The 27,986-nt window shown below is 37.4% G+C and overlaps 1 pseudogene; it reads left to right on the top strand.

Moving 5' to 3' along the window:
• LOC149749818 (UDP-N-acetylglucosamine--peptide N-acetylglucosaminyltransferase 110 kDa subunit pseudogene) overlaps positions 1–27,986 on the top strand; it is a 268,591-nt pseudogene that overhangs the window by 58,503 nt on the left and 182,102 nt on the right.

The raw sequence follows: 27,986 nt of genomic DNA, 5'->3' as shown, positions 1-27,986 counted from the left end.
TTCTCCCCCAATCTCTAGGAACAAAGGTGTGACTGACTCTTTCAACTGAGTGACTCTCAAGGATCTGTAGAGAATGAACTCTTTCATTAAAGTAGCACAGGAAATCCCAATGCTAAGAGGAGAAGCCAGTCTCAGTACAACCCTATGAAACATCTTATTTTCTAGTCTAGGGGTAAGGCAATGAAAATTCTCAGTTCCTGCCTCACTTAGAGGTAGTACAGGTCAGAACTTCCCTGGTGGTGCAGTGGTTAAGAATCCGCCTACCCATGCAGGGGACATGGATTCGATCCCTGGTCCGGGAAGATCCCACGTGTCGCAGAGCAACTAAGCCCGTGCACCACAACTATGGAGCCTGTGCTCTAGAGCCCGTGAGCCACAACTACTGAGCCCACGTGCCACAACTGCTGAAGCCCACATACCTACAGCCCATGCTTCTCAACAAGAGAAGCCACTGCAATGAGGAGCCCATGCACTGCAAGGCAGAGTAACTCCCACTCGCCCCAACTAGGGAAAGCCCGCCCGCAGCAACGAAGACCCAACACAGCCAAAAATAAATAAAATAAATTTCAAAAAATGTTAAGGGTGAAGGGTTTTTTTTTTTTTTTTTAAAAAAAAGGTAGTAGAGGTCAGAGAATAATTGAATTTCAGAGCTGAAACGGATATTTCTGACTACCTACTGTAATCACCTCACCTTCCTGTTAAGGATATTACCAGGAAGGAGAAGTGACTTATACAGTTCATCCCATCATGGGTTTATGTAATGTCTATTTACATAGCACCAAACATACTTTTACCAGGCACTTCATTATTGGTTATACAGATAAAATATGACTAAGACTTGATTCTTGCCCTCAGGAACTTGCTATCAATTGGGCAGTTAAGATGAGTAAACCGAGAAAGGCATTGCCGTAGTACAAAAGAGGACAGTGTACACAGCGGTTAAGAGTACAGGCTGTGGGTTGAAGCTATCTGAGTTCAAACACAATACCACTGCTCACACGTTGGGTGGCCTTGGGCAACTGAGTTCACTTTACTATGCTTCAATTTCCTTTTCCATGAAACGTTGATAACATTAGCATTTATCTTATAGGGTTACTTGATGATTAAGTGAGAAAATGTATACTCAATGCTTAGTAAAATATTTAGTAGTAGTAATCGATCAATAAATGTATTATTATCAGTAGTAGGTGCAATAGAGTAGGAACATCATCATTATCATTAGATTCCAGGTGTGGTAGTTTAAAAAGAAAGCTTCCCAGCAGTGGGATTAATAGTCCATGATTATATTAAGGTTTAGGAAGAGTGTTCTGGCAAAAGGGGTTAAATTATTTTCTGGTTTCCTGGACTTTGACTTTGTGGAGCCTTCTGAATGTCAAGGTTTTGGCTAGAGCTGTAACTGAATTGCAAACATAACTCTCATGCTCGTGATGATCCTGGATTTATATGCCATGTGTTCCAGAAAATGGCAGTGAAGTTTATGAGGAAGAAACAGCTCTTTCTCTTTCATACAAAGGTGAAGTTTCAGTTGGAAGTGTGGCTTCCTAGGGTGTTTGTTCTTACCCCACTGACCCAAACAGAGTGAACTATATGACAACAGGGTGTATATCACAGTATGTCATAGAGATGTAAGTTGGTAACATTTTGTATCTTCCACTGTAGGCTGTAAGTATTCTGAGGTCTGGGATGTAGCAGTTATCTATTGCTGAGTAACAAACCACTCCAAAACTTAGTGACTGTTTTTAGTGACTGAAACAACAGTAGTTATGGAATTTGCATTTCGGGCAGGGCTCTGTGGGGATGACTTGTTCTGCTCCATGCTTGACTTGAGGCTGAGATCCACTTTCTGGATGGCTCACTCATGTGGCTGGCAAGGTGGTGATGGCTTTTGGTAGTGAACTCAATCAAAACTGGAGTACTCATTTCTTGCTGGCTGCTTATTTGGGTTTCCTTACAGCATGGCTACCACCTCAGAGCAGTCAGACTACTTACATAGTAACTTATTGCCACTCGTGAGTGTCACAGAAGTACCAGGCAGAGACTGTGTGGCTTTGTAAATCTAGCTTCAGGAGTCAAATAACGTTACTTCTGCCATAGTTGCAAGTGCATCCACATTCAGGGGGAAAGAACATAGGCCCTCATCCCTCTATGGTGGAAATGTCAAAGTTACATGATGAGAGGGACATGTGGGTATGACTCTGTTGAGAAACACAATCTGCCAAAAATGCCACTTCGGTTTTGCCCACCAGAGCGTCCAGAACAGTGGTGACACAACACGGGTACTTAATAAATATAGCTCTGAATGAATTATAGCACTGAATACATTGAGTGAATGAAAATAAATGAATAGATTACTATTGCTACCCCAGTTCCTGACCCTTTCTGAATGACACGGATATTAGTATCAAACTTGGCTCCTGGCTTGAAATTTTGCTCTTTAATCTGGGCACTTACTTATGTATGTCTGTAGTTGATGTTGGAGTCTTAAACTCCTTTGGGGAATAAGGAAATGATTACAAAGACAGAGCGGTAGTGCCTTTGAAGAAAAGTAATTTGAATAAGTGAGGTAGAATTTGGTTGTAAAGATTTATCAAGTCGTCAAAGAGAGGAAAATAGTTCTGAAGGAGGAAAATAATTGATGATGAACCAGCGTGGTTGCGATGAAGGAAACAATATGATGACAAGAGATCGGGCAGCTTCTAGGGGAAGAGCAGCCAAAAGAATCATCAGCAAAACTCTGTTTAATTAATGAACGGCAGCAGAAGAAGGTGCTCTAAAAAGATTAGAGATGGCACTTGAGGCTGTGCCTCCTGGGAAATATTGGATGACTGAAGTACTTCTGTGTGTGATGTGATTAAAATAATCAACTAGAATGTTGAACATTGAATCATGAATTTAAAAGATTTTGTCTGCCTGTGTAAAGCAAACATAAGACAGTCATTTTTGATTAATCTTGGCGAATAGGGAAGACCACCAATATAATGGTTGTTTCCAGAAGCCATAGTGGAAATGTCTTATTCTTTGTCCATAGCAACCTGATATATTATTGTCCATCAAGATTTTAACTCTGTGCCCTTATTATAAAATATATTTGGAGCTGACAGTTGCAACTTGAGCTGCGTAACTTAGGATAAAAGGTACAGATTGTAAATTTCTCCTCTGTATCATCCATGATTATTTTTATTTTTTTAATGAAAACGAAAGAGTGTGTAATCTTGTTAGTAAGTGCAACTCCTCAAACTTCAGAACAGAAAAAAAAGTAGAATTTTGTTGATTATGTCACTCTTGATCATTTTGCCATTGTCAAGTGTTTCTTGGATTCTTCCAGAATGTTGACATTTACCCAACTTTGATTGAAGTTAAGGGAAAACTGTATTCCCTTTTTATTTGCTTTTTATCATCCTTTTCTAAAATTTTGTTATAGGAAAAGAGGCACACAGGGATTTAGCTATAAGGCTTCTGAGTGTTATGAATTAACAAGAGAGCAGTATTATTCCCATATCTCTGATTCCTACTGTCGTGGTGGGAATGACCAATAATTATGTTTTTTTTCTTATTTCACTGTACTACAATAAATGCATGTTGCAGCTGAACGGGTTTGACAGAAAACATACTTCAACTGTGTGACTACATTTACAGTTATTTACATATTAATGGTATAGGATTTGGACATCATAATGTCATCACTGGCTTTAAAAAACACTTAGAATATTCTTTTAATTAAGTTTAGATTTGCTATGAGAGTTTGAAAATATAATTTGTGCCGAATTCTAAAGCTGAGTAGTCAAGGACATTATTTAAAAGTTCTCATAAACTTTAAATTATGCTTCAGTTGATGTTTCTTGCTAAGCAGAACATTAATTTGGTTTTGCTGTATATAAATATATCAAAATTAAGAAGTAAATATTTTCATCGGCTCTTTAGACACTCGGATTAAGGTATCTGAAGCAGGCTGGTCAGGAACCTTTGACCTAGTAGTGGAGTTTACAGATATGGCAAACCCCTACGGCAGATTAAAACATTGCATACAAAGACACCAGCTATGTCTTCAAAACACACCAAACGTCACTGCATAGTTTGTTAAGGTGATCATATAAGAGGGCGAAAAAATTCAGGTGGGGCTTTGGCTACAGAGTGAGACACTGCCGCCCCAAGCTACAGTACTTCCACTTCTTTGTTCTCACTAGCTCCTCACTTCCCACCAGCACCTTTCAGTAGAGTCCTAATCGCCACCTATAATTAGATTTTTATTTGTGCCTTAACATGCTTAACGTCCGCCTCCCTCAGACAGGGGATACCCTTGATGGAAAGACTATGGGTAATTTGTGTTTCCCTCTGAATTCCTGATACTTAGTATAGGACATCACATATAGTAGGCACTTCAGTTAATTTTTATTAAATGTTAAAAGATGCCATTTTGGGAAAGAGATTTCTCATTTAACCTTAATCAGAGCAGCACCAGGATTGGTCCCAGGCATAGACTTTAGAGCCTCAGTTTACATTCATATATATGTGAAATCATCAGCACTGCCTTCTCTCAGGCAACAGAGTCACATGCGTTTAATTCAGGATCTGTTTTCTTTTTTTTTTTTTTTTAACATCTTTATTGGAGCATAATTGCTTTACAATGGTGTGTTAGTTTCCGCTTTACAACAAAATGAATCAGTTATATATATACATATGTTCCCATATCTCTTCCCTCTTGCGTCTCCCTCCCTCCCACCCTCCCTGTCCCACCACTCCAGGCGGTCACAAAGCACCGAGCTGATCTCCCTGTGCTATGCGGCTGCTTCCCACTAGCTATCTACCTTACGTTTGGTAGTGTATATATGTCCATGCCCCTCTCTCAGTTTGTCACAGCTTACCCTTCCCCCTCCCCATATCCTCAAGTCCATTCTCTAGTAGGTCTGTGTCTTTATTCCTGTCTTACCCCTAGGTTCTTCATGACATTTTTTTTTTCTTAAATTCCATATATATGTGTTAGCATACAGTATTTGTCTCTCTCTTTCTGACTGACTTCACTCTGTATGACAGACTCTAGGTCTATCCACCTCATTACAAATAGCTCAATTTTGTTTCTTTTTATGGCTGAGTAATATTCCATTGTATATATGTGCCACATCTTCTTTATCCATTCATCCGATGATGGACACTTAGGTTGTTTCCATCTCCGGGCTATTGTAAATAGAGCTGCAATGAACATTTTGGTATGTGACTCTTTTTGAATTATGGTTTTCTCAGGGTATATGCCCAGTAGTGGGATTGCTGGGTCATATGGTAGTTCTATTTGTAGTTTTTTAAGGAACCTCCATACTGTTCTCCACAGTGGCTGTATCAATTTACATTCCCACTAACAGTGCAAGAGGGTTCCCTTTTCTCCACACCCTCTCCAGCATTTATTGTTTCTAGATTTTTTGATGATGGCCATTCTGACCGGTGTGAGATGATATCTCATTGTAGTTTTGATTTGCATTTCTCTAATGATTAGTGATGTTGAGCATTCTTTCATGTGTTTGTTGGCAGTCTGTATATCTTCTTTGGAGAAATGTCTATTTAGGTCTTCTGCCCATTTTTGGATTGGGTTGTTTGTTTTTTTGTTATTGAGCTGCATGAGCTGCTTATAAATTTTGGAGATGAATTCTTTGTCAGTTGCTTCATTTGCAAATGTTTTCTCCCATTCTGAGGGTTGTCTTTTGGTCTTGTTTATGGTTTCCTTTGCTGTGCAAAAGCTTTTAAGTTTCATTAGGTCCCATTTGGTTGTTTTTATTTCCATTTCTCTAGGAGGTGGGTCAAAAAGGATCTTGCTGTGATTTATGTCATGGAGTGTTCTGCCTATATTTTCCTCTAAGAGTTTTATAGTGTCTGGTCTTACATTTAGGTCTTTAATCCATTTTGAGTTTATTTTTGTGTATGGTGTTAAGGAGTGCTCTAATTTCATTCTTTTACGTGTAGCTGTTCAGTTTTCCCAGCAGCACTTATTGAAGAGGCTGTCTTTTCTCCATTGTATATTCTCACCTCCTTTATCAAAGATAAGGTGACCATATGTGGGTGGGTTTATCTCTGGGCTTTCTGTCCTGTTCCATTGATCTATATTCCTGTTTTTGTGCCAGTACCATACTGTCTTGATTACTGTAGCTTTGTAGTATAGTCTGAAGGAAAAGATTTTTGTTGTTTTTCTCTTAGTGATTATGAGCCCTCTTAACTCAAATACACTTGAATTTATACTTTTTGATCGAAATTATCATTACTTTTGGATCACCCCAGGTAGAAGTTCCAATGATATTGTCCAAGTTAATTTATCTTATAGAAAATTTAGGATGGCTGCCCATTTCTGGTGTAGTGAATTTTCCAGTTCCTAACAGAATATCACCCACAGAGACTTGGCTGCTCCTTTCAACAAATGAAAGGGAACACACTAATTTCTTAGCTCATCCCAGGATACAAGACAGCACCATGAATCAAAGATCAGAGTTTTGCTTGATTCAGCCACCAAATGCCACTTTCTTCTCAGTGTCATCTAGCGATGACACTTGGATCTCTGCTCATCCTGACTCTAGCCAAGAGATAATTGCTTGGACTGAAGCCTAGGCATGCAGTACACATTGGCTTCCTGTTGGGAACCACACTCAGAGAGAGAGTGTGTCAACCTTCGGTTCTTACGTAGCTTTTTCAAAGAATTCTTGACATCGATGATTCCTCCTTGCAATTTTTGGAATACTAAGACTATATAACAATTTATTAGGAGCCTCTTTAGCGACACCTAAAGACTGTGGGAAAGATGAAAAGAATGCACACAAAGGACAGGTGGACTTGCTGGGGCTCAGCGTGCTGTTTGCTCTGTTTGTATGTCATTTACTGCTGCTGGCAATTTTAAGAATATATTCTTCATTGGATATCTGAAATAAAATACGTTTGTCTCAACTTACCCTAATTCAGCCTTTGAAAAAGTTTATCTTACTTTGGAAAAATAGTTTAAGCAAAGCACTTGAGGGAAAACGGGTTAGAGAAAATGTCTCCAAAAACTCAATGTCTTCATTAGTAGAAGTTACAGCTACCCCACTCATCTTTTAGATACTGAAATCTGACCTAACAAAATGAAAAATAAATAATCTAATTAAATATCAGGGAACTCCAGTGGTTATTAAGTATAAATACAATTAATGAATACAAAAGGACTTTCATAGTACATTATATTTTACAATTATTTATAATAGAAATAAAATAAAGATAATAAAAACCTTGGAAACTTTATTAATTGTAAGAGTTTATAGTGCTTGCAGTTACTGTGTTTTGTTTTGTTTTATTTTCCTCAGAAAACAGGTTGAAACCTCTAATTTATTTTATGAACTGCCAAATTTTGCAAAAGAGTCTAGGAACTCATCATGATTTGCCCCCTTCCAGAAATTCGTGTATTCCTCAGAAATCAATTCTACTTAAAACTTTCTGATTAATTCAATCATTTCTGAGTGTTCTGGGAAATAATTTATTTAATAATCTCTGCTTTGGAAAAGATATTTGGAAAAATGAAAAAAGAAAGAATCATTAATAGAGTATGAAATAGGTTTGTTAGTTGACTCCAAGGAGGGTGGGGATTAGACTGTGGACGCAGAGTTTATAAGAGAAGAGGAAGAAATATGGAAGCAGTCATTATAAATACAGGAGGAAATCACATCTGTTAGAACTCATGGCCTGTGGCTATTCTGGACCACAGTTAGGAAAATGGTAAAGTAGATCTAGGTGGTAGACCAGGCGTATGACCCAAAGTAAATCCGTTGAACTGTGTGTGCCTAGACTCTTGAGCCTCAAAACATTCTCGTTCCTATTGGAAAAAAAAAAACACTATTATTTTCTGAAACCACACACACACACACACACACACACTCTACAGTGCTCGTACACTGGGCATCTTTGCATTATTAGGAATTGATGGTAGGAAGAGCATCATAGCTCGACAGAGTGGAGAAGTGTTTGTGAGAAGTGTTTGTGATAGAAAGGATTTTCGTACTTTAGAAGGCAAGTGTGATCACAGAATTCTTAAATCATGGCAAAGAACTCATTTCTTTTTGCCCTGTCAGACATTTGGTATTTCAAAAATGAACAGCTCTTACATTTTTGCAGTTACAGCAAGGCCTTCTCATGACTGCCATGTCCTGGCTGCTGACCTTTGCTCCAGTGTCATCTGGTGTCACTTTCCACCTTGCTCGTCTCACTGCAGCTACTCTGTTCTTATTTTAGTTCTGTGCTCCGATCTCTTTTCCAACACCTAGCCTCACACTTTCCCCCAGAGGAAGGATCTTTCTCTTTCTTTCTTTCCCTTTCTTTCCTTCCTTTCCTTTCTTTAACCTGAATGCCTTCCTATCAGCCTTTCTGTCTTCCTTTCTCTTTTCTTTTTCTTTATTCTATCTCTCAGCTCCTTTTGTAATTAGTCCCTTCTCATGTTTCTGTCCTGCCTGACATGTTTCTTACTTGGAGATACTTTTCCTGTGCACCTCATCTAAGATGGGTTCCCCCGTCTTACCCTCAGCTGTTAACTGCCTCAATATCCCATTTTCGCTTAAGAAGTAAGAATTTTTTATTCTGCACTTCTTTGATATTGATATTTACATCTATCAGAATAATTTAACTCTGGGACATGAATTCTTATGACTGTCTGAAAACATTCTGAGGGTGTATACCAAAGAGTTTCTGTTTTTCAAAACTGTTCATAAATCATTTTAATAAGTAAAACGAAGACTCTTAGAGCTACACATTTTCATTCATTCCAATTTCCATAGAATCAATCGAACAAATATTTTTTTCTCTGCAGAGAGATCAAGATGGTTTTCCTCCCAGATACTTTAGTTTCCTATTCTTAGATTTGTATGTATATATCTTTGAGTGTGTATGTGTGTGTGTATATATATATACATATATATATATGTAAAAACTGTATTTGCTCCCACTCAAATGTGGAAAGAATAAAATATGATGCTTTATTCCTCCATAAGTGTACTTCAGAAAAACTTAAACTTCCTAAGGGAATGTAATTCATTATGAGGTGAATACTCAGTGAAGTCATAGTTCACACTTACTATCAAGGTTATTCATCCCATCTCAAAGGGTGTTCCATCGTTTCCTTCCCAATGCAGGCCCGCTCTAGGTGCACGGGGATACCTACCTGTGCCCAGAGATTTGACAAAGGGGCCTATGGTCTGCATGTTCTTCTCTTCCTGACTTATAATAAATTCTAGATTACCATAAGTGATCTTTACTAGACTCTGAGTCATGGTTTCACATCTTGCTCTACCTGCTGCTGAAGTAGCTTAAAGCTGGTATAACTCATGGTCTTTTCAGAGTACAGTGGTTCCCTTTCTGCAGTAACTTGGCTCCATCTTGATTTTCTTTGCTTCAGATGCTCTGAGAGCATCTGAAATGCCTGCTTTCCAGGTCCTGGCATAGACTCTTCATGTCAAGGCATCCATCCCATGGCTACCTATTCCCTTACCATGGTGGTCTCAGCCTCCCCAGGAAGTTTAGCTCTCAATCCTCAGCAATTCCACTGGGGGTGTACCAGGCCTTCTAGATCCCTCTCCAATCCTGTGCAGACCTGACAGTATCTCATGTCTACTCTCTTCTTAAACATATCAAGCCACTCTCTTTCCTTAGCTATAAACAACAGCTAGCAAATCCTTTTCAGAGGGAAGAACTTTCAGGGTACTTAGCAAGTGAAGAGGCATCACCATGCAATTTAAAAAGCAGACCTTCAAAGCAAAATAATTTTCTAGGTACCTCTCTTGCAAGAAGAGGTTTTTTTAAAAGTTATATATAAATGACTGTGAGACCACTAACTAAAATACACATCTAATTAATATATATTTTTTAATCCAACACTGCCTTCTACCTTGTTAGCTACAAGATCCCTTGGAATTTTGAGATTCTGATATTGTTGTTGACATAGGGTATTAGATAAGTTTTTTCTAATAGGAAAAAAAATAAGTCAGCATTGAGACTTGAAGCTGAATCGTGACTGTGTTATTCTGTGCTGAACTTGCTCTATTTTTACCTGAGGTAACAAACTTCATGGCCAAGCCTTCATGGTAGAATGGGCACAAAGAAAGAAATTGGCTTACCAGTAAGAAGAGGTACTAGGAAAGTGTTTTAAATTTTGACATCTGGTATCATATATTATGTTTAGTTTGGACAGAGTAGTCTTTTTTTATTCACTATGACTGGCCTCACCGGTCAATTAATGACAGAAATAATTTAAAGAGGGGAGTCATTTAAAAATGTTTGATATAGATGTACTATTTTAACTGTCATTCACTTTATAATAATTTGAAGCAGGGCTACATTTACTGTTATTTGGTTTTTGTTTTTGTTTTATTTTGTATCTTAACATGAATTTACTTATCTTGTATAAACTGTATTTATAATGCATTGTCTTTTATTTCCATGTTGTTTGTCTTTTTTAAGTGAAATGAGAACGTAAATGTATTTGTAAAATGATCCAAGACTATAATCCTCATAGATTTTATATTCCTCTGCCTAATTTTTTAAATTTATGTTTTTCTATACATAATTCAAGACTTTGTTTGTAACCTGCTTAAGTATTTTGAAACCATTAAGCACAGACTTCAAAAGAACTGCTCTTTCCATGCTCATATTCCATTAGGTTATATAAATAACAAAGAAGTAATAAAAAGGACACCTGGGGGAAACAAATTGAGAAAAAGCACAAATTATTCTTGATAAACATGCAGCTTATGTGGTGGTGGCAGAAATGGGAGAGTATTAGACCATAATTTAGTATCCTGGTGCAGTCCTTGGTTGATGAACATAAGTTTTAAGTCTTGCAAAGAAAATTGGTATTCTTAGTTAACCCAATAGGTTAGTTAAATTGAGACCAGTTAAAAGGGCTTCTCCCATGTTTACACACATTTTATATAATCATATCAATCATGCATGTATTTTGTATTTCTTTTCTTTTGTCTTTTAGCTTGGTTGAATTCAGTAGCCTTCTGGAGCCCCTTCTCCTGGACACCTACTCAACTATGTGTTGGGAAGACCAAGGCGAATAAGGACTGGACTCTGAATGCAGTGAGGGTCTAAAAGGGAGATAACAAACACTCATCCATGCTTTATGTAGTAAATCCCACCAAGCACAAAAACTAAAAGTACATCGTTTCACATATTAAAAATAGGCCCCTATGTCACTTATTCTTATGCCAGTTTTTCTTCAGTATTTTATGTAAAATTTTACTTGATAATTTAGATCAAGTTTTAAAGATGTAAAAATATCTGGATAAAAGTATGTGCCCTTATCACTAATTGTCAGTCTACATCAGCTACTATTTATTTTAAAGTACTTCATTCCAGTGTGAGGAGGGTTACATTTAAATATTTCTCAGTCTCCTGAGATTTCTGATTCATATATGTAGCTCTGAAATACTGTGAGCAGGGTGCCATTCAATGCTTTTATGGAGTTTTTTTTTTTTTTTTGCTGCTCGTGAACTGCTATGTGCCAGATGCCCCATTCATAACATCTCTTAACTCTGATAATGAGTAGATGTCATTATTTTGCCTTCCAGCACTTCTGATCAATATCAGGCTAATATTATTTTCTCTCTGATTTTCCTTTATATTTTCAAAATTTATAGCAAACACAAAATGAAGTAATTATTTAATGTTTAACACAGTACAGTTTTTTTTTGACTGCCCTCTAAGCCCTTGCAACTAGGATCGACTTTATTACAAGTTTAAAAAATTATGAAAATATTTTAGCATAAATATTTATTTAGTGGTACCCTTAACGGTGAATTTATGAGTTTTTTAGGCCACTTTTCAAACTCATTTTAGTTTCAATTAAGATTTGGTGGAATATTTTTTAAACTCATATAAGAAAATACAAGACCTAAAAAGGAAATGTAAGTCACATTCTTTAGAATTATCTTTCTGTTTATACCCAGTATTTCTTAGTTATCGGAATAAAATTGTGAGCCCAGTGCCTGACACATATTTGGCACTCAGAAAAGTGTATTAAATGAATGCATTCAAACTGAAATAACGTAACTGCTTAGTTAAGGCTTCTCTTGTTTTAGGTGTTTTTTTACAAGATTCTTTTCATTTTAAAAGAGATAATAGAGACTTTAGAAACTGAAAGGTAATGTTAATAGGAATCATAGCAATTATCTCGTCTATCTTCTCCAATTTTCAGATGGAGCTGACAAAGAAATTAAGTGATTTAACCAATGGCAAGTTAAATAGACTTCAAACTTTCAGATGTATTATTAAGCCATGTAGTTAATTTGGTTCAAAGTTTTGATTTAACCAACATGTATTAAGTATGTGTAATGATGAAGGCACTCTAATGAGTGCCAAGCTTAAAAAAAAAAAGAAACACGAAATTCCTACCCAAAGTTTGTAAACTACGGACTAGTATTTGGGAACCACTGAAATTTGATTCTTAGGCTCAGGACTGGAGTCTGGGCGGGCGATACTGATTTGAGAGTCATTAGTATACACTTGTAATTGAACGGATGCAGTGAATGAGATCACACAAGAAGAGGAAATAAAACGAAAGAAAGAGTAGAACTAGTGGATTCCTGGTGAAGACGTATTTATAAGATGATACAAAGAGAATCAAGGGGGAAAAGAGACATATAAAAGGAGTGAGAATCAGATGATAAATAGTTCCTTGAAAATCAAGGGACAAAGAGAACCAGGTAGTAAATGATGGGAGGTTTCTTGTACCTTGCAGAAAACTCAATTATGATGAAGACTTAAAAGACACTATTAAAATCAGACATTCAGCATCACTGGGGATTCTTGCAAAAGTGCTTTGCTACAAAGGGAGTAACATATGAGCCACAATGAAGATTGCAAATTCTTGGAAAGAAGGAAAGAGGAGGAAAGAAATAATACAAATAAAAGACCAGCATTTTCCAGAATGAGTTCTGCTATCTTCACAGGTTTTAGTAGCTATTACTTGAAAAATATAAAGGAGAGCGTTGGGGTAGAGAGTTCACTTGTGAGATATCTTGAGGAAACAATTTAAAAAGTTAATTTTGCTGCAGGACTTCAGAAAATTTATTTGGCAAATGGGAATGGAGAATATCCAAAAGAGGGTATATTTGGTCATCTATTTTCTTTAAAAAAAAACAAAAACAGTTTTTGGGATTACTATTCTATATTAGTCACTTGGGAAATTTTGCTTTGGAATAAAAAGAAAAAGCCAAGATATTTAACACTAATAGAAAAAGAAAGAAGAGAAAGAAACAACAGGAATTCAAAAAAAATTCTCCAGCTTTATTAAGATATAATTGACATATAACATTGTGTAAGTTTAAGGTATACAATGTGTTGATATGATACATTTATATATTGCAAAATGATCACTACCATAGTACTAGCTGACACCTCCATCATGTCACGTAACTACCATTTCTTTTTTGTGGTGAGAACATTTAAGGTCTACTCTTAGCAACTTTCAAGTATATTAAACAGTTTTATTAGCTAAAATCACCGTAATGTAATTAGACCCAGAGAACTTATTCATCTTAAAACTGGAAGTTTGTACTCTTTGGCTGACATCTCCTGATTACCCCCAACCCCCTGCCTCTAGTAACCACCATTCTAGTCTCTGTTTCTATGAATTTGACTTCTTAAAAATTCCACATATAAGTGATATCCTACAGTATTTGTCTTTCTCCAACTTACTTCAGTTAGCATCGCACCCTCAAAGTCCACCCATGTGATAAGTTGAAAGAAACCTTGTTTGTGTTGAGGTGTGAATCCCTTCTACTCCAGGATAAGTTTGATTAGATTTGAAAGCCCAAATATTGGAATTTCAATATGTTTAAAGGTTCAGTGCAAATAAAGACCTTCTGAAGTCAAGTGTACACTCAGATAGTGACAGAGCCATGCAACAGAATTTCTATTCATTTGTGTTTTCTTCACAAAGACATCCAGGAAAGATGCATCAAAGGGGAAACCTAGCAGAAAATCTTAAACCAAAATAATTGGTAAGGTTGATTAAGAGAGGAGAAAGCATGAAGCAAAGAAACTTAGTAAGTACTTTTTTCCAGCTTTATTTCAATATAAATGATATATAACATTGGGTATATTTAAGGTGTACAACATGTTGACTTGATACACGTATATATTGCAAAGTAATTACTACCATAACATTAGCTAATACCTGAATCATGTAGCATAATTTCCATTTATATTTTGTGGTGAGAATATTTAAGATATACTCTCTTAGCAACTTTCAAGTGTATAATACAGTATTATTAACGTAAATTACTATACTGTACATTAGATTCCCCAGAACTTATTTATCTTATAACTAGAAGTTTATAACCTTTGACCAACATATCACTTCTCTGCCACCTCCCAGCTCCTGGTAACCACCCTTTTTTTCTCTGTTTCTACAAGTTTTATGAATTTTGGGTTTTGTTTGTTTGGTTTTTTTAGATTCCATATGTAAATGAGATCATACAATATTTGTCTTTCAGTGTCAGGCTTATTTCATTTAGCATAGAGCCCTCAAGCTCTATCCATGTTGTCACAAATGGCAAGGTGTCTTTCTCATGGCTGAATAATATGTACATATGTATATACACCCCCCACCTCATCTTTATTCATTCATCTGCTGAGGAACACTTAGGTTGTTTCCATATCTTGGTTATTGTGAATAATGCTGCAATGAACATGAGAGTGCAGATATCTCTCCCAAGATCCTGTTCTCATTTCCTTTGTATATATACCCAGAAATGGGATTGCTGGATCATGTAGTAGTTTTATTTTTAATGTTTTGAGGAACCCTCTTAGTTTTCCATAGTGGCTGCACCAAGTTACACCCTCACCAATGGTGCAGGAGAGTTCCTTTTCTCTACATCTTCGCCAACACTTGTTGTTTCTCGTCTTTCTGATAATAGTCATTTTGACAGGTATGAGATGGTATCTCATTGTGGTTTTGCATTTTTCCGGTGATTACTGATGTTGAGGACTTTTTCATGTACCTGTTTGACTGTCTTCTTTGAAAAAAATAAAGAAGATTGAAATCATATCAAAAGCCTTTTCGTACCACAGTTGCATAAAACTAAAAGTTTTCCTAGTTTCCTAGTTTCTCCTAGTTTACCAGGAGAAAACTGAAAAATTAACCAATATGTGGAGATTAAACAGCATGCTACTGAACAACCAGTGGGTCAAGGAAGAAATCAAAAGAGAAATCAAAACCATTTCTTGAGACAAATAAAAATGAAAATACAATATACCAAAACTTATGGAATGCATCTAAAGCAGTTCTAAGAGGGAAGTTTTTAGTGATAAATACCTACATGAAGAAAAAAGAAAGATCTCAAATAAACAACCTAATTTTACAACTCAAAGAACTAGAAAAAGAAGAACAAGCTATGACCAAAGTTAGTGGGAGGAAAGAAATAAAGATCAGTGCAGAAATGAATGAATGAGAGACTAAAAAGAAAATAGAAAAGATCCCTGAAACTTGAGTTTTTTTGAAAAGGTAAACAAAACACACAGACCTTTAGCTAGACTTATCAAGAAAATAAAAGAGGATTCAAATAAACAAAATTATAAATGAAAGAGGGTACATTACACCTAGATACCACACAAATGGAAAGGAATATGGGAAACTACTATGAACAATTATGCACCAACAAATGGACAAACTAGAAGAGATGAACACATTCTTAGTAAGTACTTCTACTGGTCTTACATTCCTGCTCATTTTCTGGCATTCCAAAATCTTATTTGAAATTTTGGACATAAACATTCTTAGAAGAATCCACTGGTTAACAAAGAAAATTTTGTTTCATACTTAAAATTTTCTTTTCAATTCATAACTGGTTTTCTGTATGTGAGACATATTGTTTTCTTATACCAAGTGAATGCTGTCGGGAGTGATCTTCCATCACTTGTTCCTGTTTCTGGAACACGGCTTGCTCTGTGGCTTGGCATTTTGGAGCTGTCCCTTTTAGACAAGTCTTGAATAAACCGTCTTCTCACATAATTTGGCAGAAGCAAAATGGCATCCTCATGTAAAATGTCACCTGCTCTAGACTGGCATTATTCTTGAGATTATAAGTATTCGAATAATGCTCTAAGATTCCTCTCTGTTTATCTCAGAAATATTACTCCCTGATGGTTTCTAAGAGGATAGATTTGGTTATTTTATTAGGTCAAACTTTAATCCTTGATAGAGAGCAAAATATTTTAAAAACGGAGCCTAGGACAGATAAAGTTTGATTTAGTAATTAAACATTAGAGCTGGAAAGGAAAATAGAGTTCATTGAATTCAGTGATTAGTGAGATGACTCTAGAAGAATTTCTGTTTCAGTACCATTGTGGAGAAAGAAGGTAAGCTAAATTAGGGTTTTTGGTTCCTTGGTTTTCTCCCCTCATAGCATTTCTTTGGGTTTCTTTTTACATTGTGTTTTTCTTTAGTAGATTAACATTTTATTTTAAAACAATAATTTAATATAAATATTTCATATTGAAAAGTTGGAAAATTAGTTTTTAAGGGATTAAATGATTTTCCCAAGTCATAACTCTACTAAAAGATACAATGGGAACTAGGAACATGGTTTCTTGTGTTTTAGTGCTTTTTGATTTTTATTTCATGTTTTTGTTCTATTAAAGATCTAAGAACCCAATTGGAATTCCATAATAGGACATGATGGCTTAAAAAAAAAATAGAAAGAATGAAAGAAAAGAGTTATAAAGTGAATTAAAATCATCAATAATTATTCTTGCCTACTGCATTTTTCCTTCAAATAATTATTTCTTCACCTGTTTATATTCTTCATACTGTATGTGATAAAGAATTTAAATAATAAAATAAAAATTTCCCCAAAATGTATTCATCTCGATCAGGGTTTCTCAACCTCAGCACTAAAACTTTGGAGTGACACATTTTTTTGTTGTTTGCTGTCCTATGCATTGTATAATGTTTAGCAGCATCCTTGGCCTCAACCCACCAGATACATGGAGATATGACAGTCTTTTACTCAGTCATGATAATCAGAAATGTCTCAGAGAATGCCAGATATCCACCAGAGACAATACTAACCCCGGTTGAGAACGATTGATCTAAATAATGTACAGTCTAGATCCAAACTGAGACACCAAACTGAAGATAATCTTACCATATGTTAGCTATTGTGAGTAGACACTTGTTCCAAGATTTTAAGCAGTCCATTGTGATATTTTAGAAATTCTAAGGAAAACAGTCGTGGCTGTAAGAAGTGAGGCAGGTGTGGGAGTCAAGCCTTAATGCAAGCAGGTGAAGTGGGCTGCATGAGTGTTGACTATGTGCTTGGTGGGTGTGGAGAGTCCACAAAAATATTTAATATTCTAATTTAATTGAACTCAGTTCTTGTTAACTTTTTGTATTATGTGACCCTACATGTAATAGGCCAAAAGAGTTAAATATTTGTCTTTGATGGCTGGACAAGGCAGTCAGACTCTAGAGTAGAGTATGGTGATGGTGATGGGGATTTTAAGCTTGCCACTTTGATGTCCAGATGTGTCTTAGAATGAAAGACGGAAAAAGTCATGAAGAAAGGGCTATCTTGAGGACTAGCTTTCCCTAGTTACAATAAAAGGGAATTATTTTTTGTTTTTTTGTTGTTTTTTTTTACTTTGTATTAGTGAACAGCTATTAATCCCAGTGTGGAATTGTTCCTCTATCACCCACATAGTTCTCTTGAGTCTCTCAGCCACAGTGTCTGATCACTTCCTGGTGTAAAGCATGACTCAGCTTTGCCCAACTAGATTACTTTCATGCTATTTTCTGTACTTGTTCTATGGTCATTGGCATAGAGGTAACTATTACTTTAGCATTTTGACCTGTAATGATTTTATAAAGTAGCTGGGACAGTGATTATCTTACCTGTCAATGCAAAGAGCCTAGCCACAACAGGAGAGAACTAAGCCACCAAGCAAAAAGATACAAAGGCAAACAGACCCTGAACGATAAAGCACCTCAAGACTCTTTAATCACCTGGATCCAGCTGTATCTGAAGCTCAGGTTGCCCCTTGGACATCCAGCTACATGAGTCAACAAAGTAACCTTTTTTTTTTTTTTTTTTTTGCTTCATCTAGTTTGTGTTAGGTTTCCATCACTTACAATTGAAAGAGGTCTGCTGAGTATGGAGAATATTCCCATTGAGCAAATGTGAGCAAGGAATTGCAAATGCATAGAAATAAAATGACAGCTATACAGATGAAAGACTAACACGAAACAACAAGAAAAGCCCCTTGAACTTTAATGCAGGAATAATGAACAAATAAAGAGTATGTGTGAGCTATCTCACAAAAACCTGTTCTTCAAGGAGAAGCAAGGCATCAGAGAAAAATGACCTCATAACAGATTGAAATAGAGACGATAATGGAGGAGGAAAATGTCCAGAATCAAACCAGAGAGTGTGTCCTTCTATTCACATACTGTTTGCAAATTCTAATGATGGAGGACCAGTAATTGAGTTCACCTGTGTAAGAACTGTATAATTCATTTATTCAGCCAACATTTACAAATTATCAACCAAGAGGGAAGGCTTCCAAGTTGTTAAACACCAAGTCTCTGAACTTCAGTCTTTATCCAAGATGTAAGTCCAGGGAGGGGAAAAAAAATTCAAGAAACCATGAATAGTATAAAAGCTATTGTAGGCAAGTGCAGAGTGAGACAGACAATTCACTCTATTACTTATGGCTTCTTCAATTGTAAGTGACAGAAAAAGGAATTCAAACTAGCTTAAGTAGGAAAAAAATTTGCATGAGGTTGCATTCAGGTTTGAACTCCTGAGTCCATGCACAGCTGGTCTCCTGGTTTGAACTCCTGAGTGCATGCACAGCTGGACTCAGGAGTTCAAACCATGGCACCTGAATTCTATCTCCTTCTCTACCTCTTAATTTTGTTTGCTTCTGAGTTGTCTTTCCACATTGTTGCAAAGAAGACAATTAGCAGATCTGGGTTAATGTCATTAGAGGTCATGACTCCAAAGGTAAAGTTACCTCTTTTCCTCACATGACATTTATTGACTCTGCTTTAGTCTTAGGCCCATTTCTGGAGCAATCTCTGTATCTAAGAGGATGTGCCTCAGCCTTGTCCATGTACCACTTCTGCAGCTGGGTGCTGGGACCATGATACTGACAGACCCACCAAGATAAGGTGAAGTGAGAGTTACTGAAAGGAAAAGAAGCTATGTAGTCAGTATCATTTATGATGATGATGGTTATGATGATAACCTTCATCATCATTATTCTAGACGACATTCAGTCTCCTAACACATCCTGGGTGGGACCTAGAAGTTGTCATGTCACATCTGAGCTAACTATTAAAGAGTAAGTATTTGTATGACTACTGTTGGTTAGGGTGAAAAACAAGAGGATACATTAGTGTAGAGGATTCAGTGTAATTATGCAGGCATGCTTTAGCAAAATTCGCTAATGTCCAAATATACACAAATTGTCATCTACCATTTATTGAGTACTGATTATGTGCCAGGCATTTGCTAAGTAAGCTCTTTAATTTGATCATCTCATTTAATTCTCCCAAATTTTACAAGGTAAGTATTACTCTCTTTCTCAAATTGCAAATAATGCTCAGTGAGGTGAAATAATTTACTTAATTAGCAAGTGGTAGAGTTTGGATTGAGACACAGGAAGTGTGAAACAAGAGCTTGGATATTTAATATGACTTTGTACTTAGGGGGACCATACATCTCAGTTTATGCCTCTTGTCCTGATACAATTATTAATTGCATCCCCTTCTACTTCAAAACATGTTCAGATTTTGACAATAAATTATATAACATGAACACTGCCTCCTTCATGGATATGTTTGAGCTCCCTTGTATTTTATATTCTTGTCTTTCATTGAGAATGATTTTAATAATCTTTTGTTTTAGGAGAAGAGCTTCATATTTACAAAGAAGGTGCAAAGATAGTACAGAGAGTTCTGATATCCCCACACCCACTTTCCCTTATTATTAGCACCTTATATTAATTTGTCACAATTAATGACAATATTGATACATTATTATTAACTAAAGTTCATACTTTATTCATATTTCCTTAGTTTTCACTTAGTGTATTTTTTCTGTTACAGGATCCCATCCAGGATATCACATTATGTTTAGTCATCATGTCTCCTTAGGCTCCTCTTAACTGTGACAGTTTCTCAGGCTTTCCTTGTTTTTGATGACATTGGCCCTTTTGCGAAGTACTGGCCAGGTGTTTTGTAGAATGTCTCCCAACTGGGATTTCTCTGATGTTTTCCTCACAATTATAATGGGGTTATGGGTTTGGGGGAGGAGATCACAGAGGTAAAGTGCCAATTTTATCACATAACATCAAGGGTGTATACTATCAATGTGGCTTATCATTGTTGATATTAACCTTGATCACCTGGCTGAGGTAGTGTTTGACGTGTTTCTCCATTGTAAAGTTACTCTTGTAAAATGGTTGTTAACCTTTTCAAGTTATGTTTATACAGAGAACATGCACACATTTTAAGTGTGTGAATCCATGACTTTTGACAGATATATTTACCCATGTAACCACTATCCCTTTCAAGATGTAGAACATTTCTGTCAGCCTTCTAAGGTTGTTTTAACTTGTCTTAATTTAATCTTTTGATTTCATAGAGTCCCTAAAGAATCCTTTCAGTTATGATTGAGTCAGAAGTGCCCCAACTCTTAGCAGACATATCACAATTTTGAGCTGCTCTCGAAATAAATAACCAGATTCTTAACTATGTTTGACTCTATCAGGTTACCTTTTATAGACTGGCCATCTCTCCATATATCTTTCCTGACTGGAATAACTAGGTAATGCAGACTTACCATCCCATGGACTTGAAACCTTGTCCTATAGGTAAGAACACCAGGATGAACAAGCCTCAGAAAGGGAGACTTAACGAAAAATCACAAGGAACCAATCTTTATAACTGCTAAAGTGTGACAGGATGTGAAGAAGGCTGACATGACTGTGACAAATCTGGCTTAGAGAAGACTATTGTGGATAATATCATGGGATACCACCGCATTTTATATTCAGAGATTTCTAAGAGTGGACCTGAAGTAGGAGCAAGACAGGTATGGTCTTAACATCCTAAGTAAGACATTATCAGTATTCGAAAGAGGTTTCTAAAGCACTTTTATCAATTCCTTTTTTAAAGTATTAATTATAATATTAATCACTGTTGGATTTATAGGGAAATAATGTTTTACAAGAAGCAACATAAATATAAGTGTAAAAGTTCATGAGGCGGCATCATGCAAGTTATTTTATCAAAACTTATATAAAAATCATGGCATATAATTAGAGCTGAAAGAAATGTTAAATCTCAGAGAGCCACAAAAAAAAAAAAACTCTTCAGTTTATAGATAATAAAAATGGATGAGTTGAAAAATTTGCCCAGATAATTGGATCTTAACCTTATATATAAACTTTATTGTGGTATAGTTTACATAAACAAAAGTATATGCATATTAAATATATGATTGATGAGCTTATAAAATATAAACTAAGCATAAAACTTTATATACTAAAAACCACCACAAATTAGATATATAACATTTTCATCACCCTGGAAAGGTACCTTATACCCCTGTTTACTCAATCCATCCCCTATTCTCAGACCCAGGCTGATCTGCTCTCACTACATATTAACTTTGACTTTTCTAGAATTTCATATAAAAGATGTCATATTGCATACACTGTCTTTTGTCTTTCTTCCTTTACTTCCTATAACATTTTTGAGATATATCTGTTTAGTGTATAGTAGTTGTTCCCTTTTATAGCTGAGTAGTATTCCATTGTATGGATATACCACTTGTATTTATCCTTTTGATGGGCATTTGTGTTGTTTCCATTTTATAGTTATTTTGAATAACACCACTATAAACATTTATACAGAAATACCTGTGGATTGTTCTTTCCTTGGGTAGAAGTGGAAATGTTGGGTTGAATGGTAAGTGTATGTTTACCTTTATGAGAGACTGAGAAAGACTTTTCTAAAGTGGTTGCACCATTTTGCATTCTGACCAGCAGTGTATAAAAGTACTAGTTCTGCTGTATCCTTTCTAACACTCACAATGGTCAGTCTTTTTCATTTTAACCTTTGTAATAGGTAGTGGGATCTCATTTTGGTTTTAATTTGCTTATCCCTGAAAACTAATGGTGCTGAACATCTCTTCATGTGCCTACTGCCTTTTGTGTATCTTCTTTAGTGAACATATATTTTTTCTGTGTGTGTGTGTAGTATATAACCTTCCTTATGTACAAGTTCTTTGTAAAATATATGTTTTGTGAAATTTTCACCATTTCTGCTTCCTTCTCCCCTATTTTCTGAACGAGTCTCTGTAAGATTGACATTTTTCCTTAGATTGTTGATCACATTCACCAAGGAATGCCATCTGGACCTAGAATTTTCTTTGTGGGAATGATTTTTTATAGTTACTTTGTTTATCTTATTCAAACAGCTTTGTTGAGATGAATTTTACTTATAAAATCCACTAATTTCAAGGATACAATTTAGTCATTTTTAGTAACTACCAAATTATACAACCATCAACATGAATCAGTTTTAGAATATTTTTATTACCCTAATAAGATCTCTCATGCCCATTTCCAGTTTATCGCCATTCCCACCACCAGCCCCAGGCACAGGAAGGTTTTTCACTGTAAAGGAAATGTAACAAACATAAAGTTTTTAGATTTTTTTCTTTCTTTTTGAGTCAATTTTGGTAAGTTGTGCCTTTCAATGAATTTGTCCATTTCACTTAGTTATCAATTTTTTGATATAAAATTTTCATGACATTTCCTTATTTTCCTTTCCATGAGTCTAGGGTCTAGAGTGATGGTTTTTCTTTTTATCTTGGTCATTTCTCTCTTCTTTCTTTTTTTCTTAATCTGTCCAGCTTAGACATTTTCAGTTTTACTGGTCTTTACAAGGAACAGCTTTTGGTATTATTGGGTTTTATCTCTTTTTGCTCTTTTCTATTTTATTGATTTATACTTTTTATTCTTTCTTTTTACTTTGAGTTTAATTTATTTTACTCTTTTAGTTTCGAATGCGAAGTTTAGATGATTGAATTAAATGTATATTTTCTTTTCTACTATATGGCTTTAAGCTATAAATCTCTCCCTAAGAACTGCTTTAGATAGAGTCAACAGATTTTGACAGGCTGTTATTGTTATCAGTCATTAAAGATATATTCTAATTTATCTGGATTTTTTTTTTTTTTTTTTTTGCGGTACACGGGCCTCTCACTGTTGTGGCCTCTCCCGTTGCGGAGCACAGGCTCCGGACGCGCAGGCTCAGGGGCCATGGCTCATGGGTCTAGCCACTCCGTGGCATGTGGGATCTTCCTGGACCGGGGCACGAACCCGTGTCCCCTGCATTGGCAGGTGGACTCTCAACCACCGTGCCGCCAGGGAAGCCCCTACCTGGATTTTTAAAAAAATTGTGAGTTAAGTGTGTTTAAATATCAAATATTAGGGGATTTTCTAGATATTTTGTTATTGATTTTCAAGTTAATACCGTTGTTATCAGAATGAGTTCAATAATTTTAAGTGTACTGAAACTTGTTTATGGAACAATATATGGTCTATCTTGAACAATGTTCAAGTTTGTCTTCTGCAGTGTGCAACTGCTGTTACACAGATGCAGTGAATTTCAAACAATGTATTTTTCAGCCCTACACATTCCATTTATTTTTATATTTTTCACTTCTCTCCTCATTGGGTTCATGTTGCCCTCAAATTCTTGAACATATTTACACTAGCTGTTTATATTTATTTCCTATTGCTGTGACACAACTACCACACATTTAGTGACTTAAAACAATACTCATTTATCTCACAGATCTTTAGGTACTCTAGTATGGGCGGCTTGGCTGGGATCTCTCCTGAGGCTCTTTTACAGAACTGAAGTCAGAGTGTCAGCCAGGCTGAGCTGTTATCTGGAAGCTCTGGGAAAAATCCGTGTCCAAGGTTATTTAGCTTGTCAGTAGAATTCAGTTACTTACAACTGTAGGGACGACGTCCTTGTCTTCTCTTGCCGTTATCCAGGGGCCAGACAGCTGCTAGGGCCACTCTCAGACCCTTCCAGATGGCTCCTTCCCTCTCAGCAATAGAGAACCTCCTTCATGTTGAATCCTTCTCACACTTAGGATCTCTCTGACATACTCTTTTGTGACCAGCCAAAGAAAAGTCTTATTTTAAGGACTTACGTGATTAGGTTAGGCTCACCTGGAGAATCTCTCTCAAAGCCAACCGATTAATAACCTCACCTACACCTGCAAAATCCCATTCACTATATAATTATGGGGGCTATTTTAGAATTCTGTCACACTGTTTTTTTTTGTATTTGTGCTGATTCTAAAATCTGTCATTTCTAGATCTGTTTTTATTGACTAGTTTTTCCTCCTGCCTTTTCACATGCCTTATAATTTTTATTGGATTCTGTACAGTGTAAAAATAATGTGGTTGTGTCTTCATTTCACTGTCTTCCTTTAAAAAGCATTGAATCTTGTTTTAGCAGATGTTAGGTTACTTGCAGGTCAGCTAGAACCTTTCCAGGTTGGTTTTTAAGACTTTTTCCAGTGGGTATTTAGCCCTGCTATTAAAGTCTTTCTGGGTCTCTACTAATTTGTCCGAGTCTTCAGAAAGATTTCTCCCCTCCAGAGGGTTAGCACTTCAGTGTCTCCCAGTGCTGCGTGAGCTCTGTTACAGTTCCCTAATAGTTGTTATTTTCCTAGGGTCCCATATCCTCATCCTATGTTTTCCCAGTTTAGTGTTGAGCCAAAATTCAAGGGACTACCATACATATTTCTAGCCCTCTTTCTCTGTGTACCTCCTGTCTATCTTGTACTCTTGCCTGCAAGTTGCAGCTTCCTGAGTCTCTCTGAACTCTGATCTCTGTTTTCTCAAATTAGCCCATTGACCATGCTCAGCTTGGGTCTGAAAAGTGGCACCAGGCAGGAACATTCATAGGGCTTGCCTCATTTGTTCCCCCTCCTTTGGGGAACACAGTCCTGAGCTCTTAGCTGCCCAGTGTCTTAAAAGGGTTGTTTAAGTTATTCTAATTTTCTAATGATTAGCTTTGAGAGGAAAATTCTGGGGCCAATTACTCCATAATGGCTAGAAGCAGGAGTCCTCAACTGAGATTGATTGACTGAATGAATGTCTACAAGAGCTTACCTGCTACCTTCTCCCCACAGAAATGAGACTTGATCCCACTTCTGATTTTATTTTAATGGGGTGGAGGGTTGAGGAACTGAAGAATCAAAATCATTATAGGATAGGGACTTCCCTGGTGGTGCAGTGGTTAAGAATCCACCTGCCAATGCAGGGGACACGGGTTCCATCCCTGGTCCAGGAAGATCCCACATGCCCTGGAGCAACTAAGCCCGTGCGCCACAACTACTGAGCCTGTGCTCTAGAGCCCGTGAGCCACAACTACTGAAGCCTGCACGCGTAGAGCCCGTGCTCCACAACGGAAGAAGCCACCGCAGTGAGAAGCCAGCACACTGCAATGGAGAGTAGCCCCTGCTTGCCGTAACTAGAGAAAGCCTGCACACAGCAACGAAGACCCAACACAGTCAAAAATAAATAAAATAAAAACTAATTTTTAAAATGCTGTGAATTCACAACACAATGATAAAAAATTTTTTTAATCATTGTAAGATAAATAACTTGCATGGGGAAGATACTAGTATCAACTTACGTTAAATAATTTCAAAGCAGATACGATCATGAGAAATGGGCCCACATCACAAAGAATCAAGATATGCAAAGAATATGAGTAATTACCCTAAGGAATATTGTTTGAATATTAAATGAGATGTGAATATTAAAAAATGATAGATGGTCTAAAATTCCATTTAATTCGATTAGTGGAATTAAGTATGGTAGATGGTCTCGTAAGACATTCCCCAGAGAGAACTTTCCAATAATTTAAACATTTTATGTTCAGTTGTTCACTGGACATACCCAGAACGTGATTCATCCAAGAGGAATAGTTCTGGAAACACTGCTGATAGGGATTACTGTCTAATACATAGACAGACAACAGAGTACAATAGTTAAAAGTGTTGTTGCTGAGATTAGACATGGGTATGAGCTCTGTTTCTGCACCCAAGAGCTAGGTGGCAGAGGGGTTGAAACATAGATCTTGAAGATAGTTCCTGACTTCAAATTGAGCTCTGTGCTTCCTAGCTTTATGTCCTTGGCAAGTCTCTTAAGAACACTGTACCTCAATTTCTTCATCTTGAAAAATAGGGGTGATGAATAATAATACCTGCCCTTTATGTGTTGGGGATGAGATAAATCCTTAGTTTATTATGAGGATTAAATAAATTAACATGTGTAAACCATTCAAGCAGTACCTGGGGCATAGTAAGTTCCAGATAAGTGTTAGCTATTACAATAATTTCTTGTCTAAAATTAGGATAATAATAAAAATAGTAACTCTTTCATAAATACAGGTGTCAGTGCCATTTGGAATAGTCTCTATAACAATTTCTGTCTCCACATTTACTGTGTTTCAGCAAATTTACCTAACAGATGGTGAGTGGGCAATTTTTAAAGGGGCATTTTTTAAAAGAGCGGAGAGGGAAGGAATAGAGACAGGCACATACTATATTTGAAGTTACCTCCACGTGTATTTTATGTATGTATACCCATACAATTAAGAAGTCTTTGGATGTTTATCTTCAAGAATAATTCAGATACTGGATTACTTGAATATCATAAACATTTAGGGTTTAACAGATTTGTTACATATAGACGTTGTATCATGGATTTAAAAGACCATAGCCAGCGGGCAGCGGCGGGCGGAGCGACCGAGGGGCGGCGAGGGCTGGGCAGCGGGTGCGGGGGGGGGGGGGTCCGTGCTTCCTCGCGGTGGAAGGCAGGGGTTCGCCAGAGACGCCGGGTTGCTCCGCGTTGCCAGGTTACCGAGCGCGTGCCCCGCGCCCGCTCTTCCGCCCGGGCCGCCCTCGGCGCCGCCTGAGCCGCGGTGCGGGCTGCGCGGGGCGCTGGGTCCGCGGAAGCCTAGGTCGGGGGCTGCGTGAGGGATTCTCGTCGCGCGTGGACGCTGCGCGAGCGCGCGGGGGACGTAGGGCGCCGACCTGGGGCTCCCCGGAGCTCCGGCTCCGCTCAGGGCGCCCGCTCAGGGGCCTCCGGCGCGAGGCCCCCTTTGTGGTCAAGATGGCGGCGCCCAGGCGGGCTGCGCCGAGGTGAGCTGGAGCTGGGCCCGGAGAGGGGCGAGTGTGCCACGCCCAGGACTTGGACCCCGGACTCGTCTCCCGTCTCCCGGGGAGCGGCGGGTGAGTGGGTGCGGCCGCGCGTAGGTTCCTCTCGTGGGGTGGTTAGCTCTTCGTGCGTCCGCATACTTCTGTCGTCTGATAGATCTGGGGTGGCCCAGGTTGGAGGCGAGGGTGCTTGATTGGGGAAACCTGAGGGGTTTAAGGACTCTGTTGGGATCGTTTCAGACCCCAGCAAGAAGCTGAGCAAGTTTTCTCCTCTCTTCCCGGCTAAGTTTTCTCCCTTCTCTGAAGACGCCAGCTTTTCTGAATCACCTTGTTACCCGGGGGGATACAGTTGGTGGTTCTGACCGTGGAACGTAGGACCCGGCGCGGGGAAGCCTGAGCTGGTTCTAGTTACTTCGTTTGCAAAGCACTTGTCTTGTCTTTGGAATCTTTGTGTATGTAACCAACGTCGGGAAGAGCCAGCGTTTTCTCCTCCAGAACACTGCGAGGGGTAACTTTATACGTAAGAAACAAGTGGGCGTTCACATCCATCTCTTTTCCAACCACTGAGTTTTGGTTGTGTTTCCTTTCTTTAAGTTTGTCTCGTTTTGAAGTGATAACAAAACAAACAAACTAACTAACTAAACCATAGCCAATTACACAAAGTATATACTCTAGTCTCAGTCCTGCCATTAATTAGCTATGTTATCTTAAGTCATTTAATTTTTC

This window comes from Delphinapterus leucas, chromosome 3 (genome assembly GCF_059928025.1).
Source record: "Delphinapterus leucas isolate spDelLeu-1000000601 "Yukka" chromosome 3, BTC_Dleu_Yukka2, whole genome shotgun sequence".
NCBI lineage: Eukaryota > Metazoa > Chordata > Mammalia > Artiodactyla > Monodontidae > Delphinapterus > Delphinapterus leucas.
Note: the sequence above shows the minus strand (reverse complement) of the source record. Positions and strands in the feature narration are given on the sequence as shown.